The 10,116-nt window shown below is 46.0% G+C and overlaps 1 protein-coding gene across 2 annotated transcripts in view; it reads right to left on the reverse strand.

Moving 5' to 3' along the window:
* The window catches only part of CNR2 (cannabinoid receptor 2), a 113,075-nt gene extending 105,016 nt beyond the window's left edge, over positions 1 to 8,059 (reverse strand). For both annotated transcript variants that reach the window (XM_078683797.1, XM_078683796.1), the window contains exon 1: positions 7,903 to 8,059. The gene's annotated coding sequence lies outside the window, so the exon portion shown is untranslated. The remainder of the gene's footprint in view (positions 1 to 7,902) is intronic.
* Positions 8,060 to 10,116: the final 2,057 nt, after the last annotated feature.

Raw genomic sequence — 10,116 nt, forward strand, 5'->3', positions numbered from 1 at the left:
GCCAAAAAAGGGCCAGTTTTCACTGCGAAATTGAGGTGCGACCACGTTGCATTTTGCGCTGTTTCCTGTCGCAGGCACTAGGCAGACCCAGGCAAGTGAGGTACCATTTTTCTCATAAGACTTTGGGGAACGCTGGGTGGGTGGACATTTGTTGATCCACGCAGATTCCAGAACTTTCCACCACAGAAATGTGAGGAAAATGCATTTTTCCCAATTGTTTAGCTTTGCAAGGGATTCTGGGTAACAGAACCTCGTGGGAGGCAGTCGAGTCACCCCATCCTGAATTCCCATGGGTGTCTAGTTTTTAAAAATGTATAGGTTTGCTAGGTTTCCCTAGGTGGCAGCAGAGCTAGGGTTCAAAAACGAAAGGTAGGCAATTTGCCAAAAAAGGGCCATTTTTCGCTGCGAATTTGAGGTGCGACCACGTTGCGTTTTGCGCTGTTTCCTGTCGCAGGCACTTGGCAGACCCAGGCAAGTGAGGTACCATTTTTTTCGGGAGACCTGGGGGAATGCTGGGTGTGTGGAAATTTGTTGATCCACGCAGATTCCAGAACTTTCTACCGCGGAAATGTGAGGAAAATGCGTTTTTTTGTAAATGTGTTAGCTTTCCAAGGAATTCTGGGTAACAGAACCTGGTGGGAGGCAATTGAGTCACTCCATCCTGATTTCCCCTGGGTGTCTAGTTTTCAAAACTGTATAGGTTTGCTAGGTTTCCCTAGGTGCCGGCAGAGCTAGGGTTCAAAAACGAAAGGTAGGCACTTTGCCAAAAAAGGGCCAGTTTTCACTGAGAAATTGAGGTGCGACCACATTGCGTTTTGCGCTGTTTCCTGTCGCAGGCACTAGGGAGACCCAGGCAAGTGAGGTACCATTTTTCTCATAAGACTTTGGGGAACGCGGGGTGGGTAGAAATATGTTGATCCACGCATATTCCAGAACTTTCCACCACAGAAATTTGAGGAAAATGCATTTTTTCCCAATTGTTTAGCTTTGCACGGGATTCTGGGTAACAGAACCTGGTGGGAGGCAGTCGAGTCACCCCATCTTGAATTCCCCTGGGTGTCTAGTTTTTAAAAATGTATAGGTTTGCTAGGTTTCCCTAGGTGCCGTCAGAGCTAGGGTTCAAAAACTACAGGTAGGCACTTTGCCAAAAAAGGCCAGTTTTCACTGCGAAATTGAGGTGCGACCACGTTGCGTTTTGCGCTGTTTCCTGTCGCAGACACTAGGCATACCCAGGCAAGTGAGGTACCACTTTTTTCAGGAGACCTGGGGGAACGCTGGGTGGGTGGAAATTTGTTGATCCGCGCAGATTCCAGAACTTTCTACCACAGAAATGTGAGGAAAATGTGTTTTTTGTCACTTTTTTAGCTTTGCAAGGGATTCTGGGTAACAGAACCTGGTGGGAGGCAGTTGAGTCACCCCATCCTAAATTTCCCTGGGTGTCTAGTTTTCAAAAATATATAGGTTTGCTAGGTTTCCCTAGGTGCCGGCAGAGCCAGGGTTCAAAAACGAAAGGTAGGCACTTTGCCAAAAAAGGGACAGTTTTCACTGCGAAATTGAGGTGCGACCACGCTGCGTTTTGTGCTGTTTCCTGTCACAGGCACTTGGCAGACCCAGGCAAGTGAGGTACCATTTTTTTCGGGAGACCTGGGGAAATGCTGGGTGGGTGGAAATTTGTTGATCCACGCAGATTACAGAACTTTCCACCACAGAAATGTGAGGAAAATGCTTTTTTTCTCCCAATTTTTCAGCTTTGCAAGGGATTCAGGGTAACAGAACCTGGTGGGAGGCAGTCGAGTCACCCCATCCAGAATTCCCCTGGGTGTCTAGTTTTCAAAAATGTATAGGTTTGCTAGGTTTCCCTAGGTGACGGCAGAGCTAGGGTTTAAAAACTCCAGGTCGGCACTTTGCCAAAAAAGGGCCAGTTTTCACTGCGAAATTAAGGTGCGACCACATTGTGTTTTGCGCTGTTTCGTGTCGCAGTCACTAGGCAGACCCAGGCAAGTGAGGTACCATTTATTTCGGGAGACCTGGGGGAACGCTGGGTGGGTGGAAATGTGTTGATCCACGCAGATTCTAGACCTTTCCACCACAGAAATGTGAGGAAAATGCTTTTTTTCTCCCAATTTTTCAGCTTTGCAAGGGATTCTGGGTAACAGAACCTGGTGGGAGGCAGTCGAGTCACCCTATCCTGAATTCCCCTGGGTGTCTAGTTTTTAAAAATTTATAGGTTTGCTAGGTTTCCCTAGGTGCCGGCAGAGCTAGGGTTTAAAAACTACAGGTCGGCACTTTGCCAAAAAAGGGCCAGTTTTCACTGCGAAATTAAGGTGCGACCACATTGCGTTTTGCGCCGTTTCCTGTCGCAGGCACTAGGCAGACCCAGGCAAGTGAGGTACCATTTTTCTCATAAGACTTTGGGGAACGCGGGTGGGTGGAAATTTGTTGATCCACGCAGATTCCAGAACTTTCCACCACAGAAATGTGAGGAAAATGCGTTTCTTTCCAATTTGTTAGGTTTGCAAGGGATTCTGGGTAACAGAACATGGTGGGAGGCAGTCGAGTCACCCCATCCTGAATTCCCCTGGGTGTCTAGTTTTCAGAAATGTATAGGATTGCTAGGTTTCCCTAGGTGCCGGCAGACCTAGGGTTCAAAAACTGCAGGTAGGCACTTTGCCAAAAAAGGGCCAGTTTTCACTGCGACATTGAGGTGCGGCCACGTTGCGTTTTGCGCCGTTTCCTGTCGCAGGCACTAGGCAGACCCAGGCAAGTGAGGTACCATTTTTCTCATAAGACTTTGGGGAATGCGGGGTGGGTGGAAATTTGTTGATCCACGCAGATTCCAGAACTTTCTACCACAGAAATGTGAGGAAAATGCATTTTTTTCTCCAATTTTTTAGGTTTGCAAGGGATTCTGGGTAACAGAACCTGGTGGGAGGCAGTCGAGTCACCCCATCCTAAATTCTCCTGGGTGTCTAGTTTTCAATAAATGTATAGGTTTGCTAGGTTTCCCTAGGTGCCAGCAGAGCTAGGGTGCAAAAACTACAGCTAGGCATTTTGCCATAAAAGGGTCAATTTTTAACTGCAAAATTGAGGTGTAACCATGTTGCATTTTGCGCCGTTTCCTGTCGCAGGCACAAGGCCGACCCACACAAGTGAGGTACCATTTTTATCAGGAGACTTAGGGCAATTCAGATTTGTAAATCAACTGTTATTACCTATTGAGTTTTCATGCAGTTCTCCCTTCCCAATGAAAGACATTGTGTAAAAAAAACATCATTCTGAAAAATGACCAATAATTCTCATGCTAGTATGAGTATTCCCAATTTTGAAAATTTGCAAATATATACTGTTTCTAAACTCTATGATTTGTACCCAATTCAGAAATACATAGGTGTCTTTCATACCGATTTTTCCATGTATACATTGTCCAAGAATAAGTGCTCTATACCCAGTAAATAATAAAATACCATTGCAACTTGCTGCTCAGTTTTTGGCTCTGGGTTCGTCGGGTTCTTGGTGAAACTACAAGTCCTATATATCCCCACAACCAGGAAGGTGAAACGGATGTAACAGTATATTGCTTTCAAAGAGCTATCAAAATTACAAGAAGTTACAGGTGAAAACGTTGAGACAAAAGGCTGTTTTTTAAAACTAATTTTCAATTATTCCAATATTTAACTGTTAGTTTTTTATAAAGAAACCTTCATGGATTTAGACAAATGACCCCTTTCTGAATTCAGAATTTTGTCTAATTATCAAAAATGTATAGCTTTCCAGGAACCATTATTGTTTTCAAACTCATTTCTACCATTAACTGGAAGGAGGTTGAAAGCTCTAAAAATAGCAAAACTAGGCTATGTCCCAGAAAAATGCCAAAACTGTGTGAAAAATGTTGGTTCTCTGACAAAAGACTGTCATTCCCTAAAAGCTGAGAAAATGGAGATTTCAGCCTCACAAACCCTTTTTTGATAACATTTGCTGGGAAAAACCCAGAGGCTTTCATTTGCAGCCCGTTTTCCCATTTTCTGAAAAAAAACAAAATTTTTACTGTATTTTGCTTAATTTCTGGGACCCCTCCAATGGAATCCACAAACCCTGGGCACCTTTAGAATCCACATGATGTTGGAAGAAAAGGACGTAAATTTGGCGGGGATACCTTATGTGGTCAAAAAGTTACAGGGGCCTAAGCACGCACTACCCCAAATCGCCAAAACAAGGCTTAGCACAGGAGGGGAAAAGGCCTAGCAGCGAAGGTGTTAAGGGCATCATCCTGCTCTTCTAATGACTGTAATATAGCCTCAGTTGTTGTAACACCTAAACTACTGGGATCCCTACAATCAGCAGGGGGTTCAATCAGGGGTACATGGGGCATCGCAGGTAGGCTACCCAAACCCAGCGAAAGTCGACTTTCAGCCCTATCGATTTCATCATTAAGTACACTTACAGCTTTAACAAGATAAGTATCAATAGTCGCTCCAGCATGCTCAACAGGGGTTTTATTTCCCTTACGCTTAGACATTTCCTAAAATATCTGATTAAATTGATAAAATCTCATAAACCGCAAAGACAAAGCTTATATATTGAATCATATATTACTCGAACAATAAACTGTCAATCCAAGTCCATAAAAGGCTTTTAGGAGACCTTACCCACAGTGGAAATGCGTACATATATTGGGCAGGCCAACCACTTAATATCCTTTCAACTTATCCTCGGACAGGCTCAGTGACCCATGCACCGGGACCCGTGCACCGGGACCCATGGCCCGGTGCACGCCCGCGCGTGTCCCGCGTGCGGGGGAGGCCGCTTGATTATATCCACCCTTGACTTATGGGAGCGGCTGCCGTTGCACGCTCCACTTAATATCCTTTCAACTTATCCTCGGACAGGCTCAGTGACCCATGCACCGGGACCCGTGCACCGGGACCCATGGCCCGGTGCACGCCCGCGCGTGTCCCGCGTGCGGGGGAGGCCGCTTGATTATATCCACCCTTGACTTATGGGAGCGGCTGCCGTTGTACGCTCTGCCCGCTATACTCTGGGGCGTGTGGTCCGCGCTGTATCAGGCCCCCGCTGCAATGATGAAGCGTCTCCCCGTGTCCCGTATTCATTCCAACCAGAAAGTGTTGACCGTGGTTTTTAAACCCACAATATACACAACCCACCACTAGTCAAAAACAATTTAACCCCGTGATTTGCCATGGAAAGTATGTGACAAGAGCGTATTTACTGATATCACACAGTGCGCCGATCAACTTAACGCTAAGACGAAGCAGTGACAAAATAAAGACCGTGGACCATATGAATAAATACTTAGATCAGCGAACAGTATGTACTTTGTATAAAATCAATGTGCAGTGGTATTCATACCTCATGCTTCCGTGAAGTTTTCAAACAACCAGTTCTTTCTAATGACGGGGATTTCTTAGACCAATCGAAACTACATTGTCTGACCGCAGAGCTTACCACAATTAGAGCAAAGTGCATTATAGTCCCAATGCTGCAAGTGCCGAAGTATTATTAACTAAGTGCGACGCGAACAAAACACTTCATGTTACTCAGTAGATCGGAGATAGGAGCGTGTGAGCAGAAGTGACAGCGGTGAAGGGGTTAGAAAAGTCACAAGTCAACAGAGTCAGGAACCAGTGGGGTCAAAATGGAAGGTGAGTGGAACGAGAAGGCGTTGGAGTCCGCGAAGTAGAGTCAGGAGTCGGTGGAGGAGCAAGACTGAAGTCAGGAGTCACTGGAGACAGTGGCTTTGAGCTGGAAATCAGCGGGCTGTGAACTCAGTGGATCCAGGAAAGAAGTAGAAGGGTGGGGAAGAGAGGCAATAGAATCAGGAGAGTTTATGCAGAAGATTTGGCCAAGAATCAATGGAATTAGGAGCCAAGGGCAGGAATGAGAGAACTTGAATAACAGTGGATTAAACGTAGATGAGCCCGTTATCAGTGGACGATGCTAGGAGAGAGGAAATACGAATCAGTGGAGTTAGGAAAATGGGGTCAGGAATCGAGAGAATGGTCCGGACATCAGTGGCGTCATCAGAGCCAGGAATCAGTAGATTTGGTGGAGTCAGGAGCCAGGTAACAAGAACACATTATTGCAGTGCTTAATTTGTAAAAAAAAAAAAAAAAAAAAAAAGTCCCTGGGCCAAAATATGTTGGATATGCAGTGCGCGGGAACACATCGTGCAGCACCATGCCCGGCTGCCAGGGCTCTCTCGCTGCATACATAGCCCAGCCTGTTAAACGAGGCCCTGTAGGGAGGTGACAGAAAGGAAGTCACTCGCCGGAACTTTCACAGTGAATTCCGTCCCAAAGGCCCCGCTCCGAAGCACTACCCTGCAATAGAGAGCCAACTTCGTTCCAGACTCTCGCTTGCCAAGTCTGCCTCGCCGCAGCTCCGCTATGAGGCAACCCCACCACCCCGCTATAATTATCCAATGGGTAGGCCCTGGCGTAATGACGGCAGCTCGGCTCGAAAGATACCCCAGGAAGAATGCATTGCCCAACCACCTGCATTGATGTTTCAAAAAATCATCTATCAACTCTGCTGCCCCATGACAGAAATCTATAGTACCGGTCCTGTCTAAAAAGTGCCGTTGCTGAGCACCGGAAACAACCGGCGCAAATTAAGCACTACCCTTCCGCTTTTTGTCAACATCCTGTTGCCTTTTTAAACGGCCTGTATCACTGCCCTATCTTGTGGAATATTTCAACAGCGATCATCTCCAAGGAAACTATGGAGACATGACACCACACGTCACCAGATTTAGGGGTTTTGGGGCAGCGCTGTCCATAAGGGAGTTTGAAACCATACTGCATTTTTAACATAGTAAACCCAAATGTGCTGTGCTGCCGGAAAGTAATCTCTCCATGTTCTCCAGAGCATAGATAGTCACGGTAGCTTTTGCCCTCCCACCCACTAACCACAGTGGATACTAGAGTGTTCTATGGGAACCGCCATAAACCCAGGGATGCTTCGCTCTAGCATCCTGCTGCTTCCACGAGTAAGCGCATAGACACACAGCCTGCACACAGAAGGACACACACACCCTGCATCAAGTACATTAAATCACTAAGCCATCTTAATTGCTCAGAAGCCTATAACTTGTAAGTGATGAGCAGAATACTGCAGCAGACAGGTTTATTCCTGACCTATCGCTTTGGGACTGAGAGCCATAAACCTGTAGTGTAAGGGTGTGTCATGTTTTCGACGCAGAGAAGTATTCACTAAAAGCTGTTTTCCAGTTCTTATTTTTTACTAGGCTCGAGATCTCAAAGCTGGGATAACGTCGCACTGCTACCCTCAAGATCCCTCCAAACTTCCACTCTCCCGATGCCTACTACAAACTCACTCATCTAACTTTGTTTATGGCGCTCTCGCTTTTTAGTGGGGCACACCTGGCAACAGTTTTGATATCTAAGGTTTACGCAGTTGGACTTAATGGCATATGAGCTTTAAAATACGGCATAGAATCCGAACCGCCTGAGCCTGTTGCCAACTTTAGAGCCTTTTCTCCCAAAAATGTTTTATTGCTAAAAACACGATGTCACAGAAGGACAAATACATTTTTTAAGGTGCTGTTCGAGGTTGTGCCTTTTTACTCAAAAATGGTTAGTGAGTGAATTCTCTTTAATACTTTACAGATATTTCAACTGTACGATTTCAGAGATACAATTATAAAGAAGCTCTTGTCTTTTTTAAAGGTATCATCAAATATACATAAAACATCATAGCCTCTATATGACAATAGTTTGGAGCAACTCAGATCTCAGATACAGTGCAATAAAATGAGTACTTCGTCAAACGACTTGCAAAGAAATCTTTAGATGTGAGTTTAAGTTTTTCAATGGTTAAAACACAAAAATTGAATTATTTTCCTTTGCGAACATAAATACTCACTCTTTTCAGGTACATGGAGTAGGGTGCATGTTCTTTGTTCGTCGGTCTCCGAGTTGTTAAGCTTTCTTTTCAAAATATCTTCTGCTAAGGGCAGTGAATGAGATCACTTTCAGCCCCAAACACTGTCAAAGGGATCTCTTATTGCAAGTTTGCCTTCTCATCCCATACTATACGAGCAAGACACCATGCACTGGATGTTCTGTCGAAGTTTGTTGTAACAACCACACTAACTTGTGTCGCAACTTCCTCTTTGCTCATCTGTGGTTAATGTTTTCCATTTGAGGTTAAGATAGTCTCAAGATCAAAGAAATGTAGCTGCAGATTTTAAAGACAAAATAGTTTTTTTTAAATAGCTGCTTATTAGGCTTTAACATGACATCTGTCACACGTTTATACAATTGTACATACATATAAAAGCAGTATGATCCTTGTTGATATGTGGTGGATAGATTGATGAATGTCAGTCTTGAGCTATAATACAAAATAGGAGTTCCATTACAAATTATCCCTCGCAATTCCAATGTGTCCAGGAGCGGCCCATGTAGGTAAGAGTGGTGGGGTGGGGTGGGGGGAGGTTCTCGACAGACGGCGACAAGGGGAAATGAATTAATTATTTATATCATTTTTCCTCATCATCGTCTGTCGAGTCCCCCACCTCCTCCGTGCCACCGATTTTATCTGCACTGGCCCTCCTGAATGTGGTTTAATTCATCGTACTATTACGCATCCCTTCAGTGTCAGGCTAATCACTCTCTTCGTGCATTCCCCATATCTCGTTTATGACAACCCATACTTTTGTTAGATTATGTAATGAGAATTTGTACACCGCACTTATCATCACAAGGGGTATCCAGGCAGTAGAGCAGATATGGAGACTGATTGGAGCTCCTTGTTGAATAGCCAGGTCTTCATTGGTTCTTGACTGTCTGACATTCTTCGCGGGTGGGGGGGGGGGGGGCAGTGTCTGCCCAGCCTGTGATCCAATTATTGAAGGTTTTGATGTCTGTTTGCAGGTCTCCCGTGAGATCTGGTTGGTTGGCTCTGGTGGTGTTGGTCCAGTCTGCTTCCACTAATTGTTCTAGCTGCGTCTGGGGTTGCTAGTTGGCTTCGGTGTGGGGAGTTGGGGTGCAGCAATAAAGTGGTCAGTCCAAGTGATTGGCTGTGAAGAAAGGATCGAGGGTGTGTTCTCATTGTGTGTTGGACCTTGGATGAGCTGGCTGATTCCGAGGTTGTCAAGGCTCACAAATCAGGCAGTGAAGTTAAAATCTGACCACCGAGTAGGATGAAGCTGTTTGAGGTGAAGGCGATGGGGGCGATGAAGTTGGTGAGGAGGTTGCAGAAAGTAGTGAGTGGTCCGAGGGGTTCAGCAGCGAGGGTGCATTTGATGGTGGTGTAGTTGCTGGCTTGTAGACAGAAGTACATGTGCTCCATGAACAGTGTGTTCTCATCGGTGGAGGTGGTGCAGGTAAGGGAGTCCTTGTGAATGAAATATTGGCCTTTTCATTGTTTGCTGGGCTTGTCTGGGTGGGAGAATTTGTATCCTGATGGGAAGGCCATGGCGATGAAGGGTGTGGATAAGGGGTTGAGCCAGGTTTGGGTTAGAAAGAGAATGTCAGAAGAGTGCCTGTTGATTATGTCACAGCCCTCGGTGGCGTGTTTGCAGAGAGATCTGATGATGAGAAGAATGCATGTCAATGGGGTGAGGCATGTGTGGATGGATGAAGTAGGAGTGCTGAGGAAAAGTGGTAGTGAGCGCATCACAAAGGTCCTACCATTGAGTAAGATGTTGCGCAGAGGCAGCTGTCATGGCGGTGTCCAGTGTTGAGTGCTTGCAGGTTGGAGGATGTTTAGTGGTGGTGTTTGGACGGGCCAGGGTCTATAGCGCTGGCATGGTCAAGCCATGGACGCCCGCAGACAGGCTTGCATTTGGCGCACCTTTGGCAGTCGTGCAGCGGCCACCAGTCAATCAGGTGACTTGTAAAGCCCGACTACTCACCCGTAAGGGTCTCAAGGCACCGGTGGAGAGGACTGCTGACCTGTAAAAAGGCACTTTGGTTCAGTCGAAGAGCCAGGTTTTGAGGTCCTTCCTGAATTGAGGCAGTGATGGTGATTGCCTGAGATGGAGAGGCAGGACGTTCCAGGTCCTTGCTGCGAGGTAACTGAAGGATCTTCCTCCTACCGTGGTCTTGCAGACATGTGGGACGGCGGCCAGGG

The sequence above is a fragment of the Lissotriton helveticus genome, chromosome 3_1, assembly GCF_964261635.1.
Source record: "Lissotriton helveticus chromosome 3_1, aLisHel1.1, whole genome shotgun sequence".
NCBI lineage: Eukaryota > Metazoa > Chordata > Amphibia > Caudata > Salamandridae > Lissotriton > Lissotriton helveticus.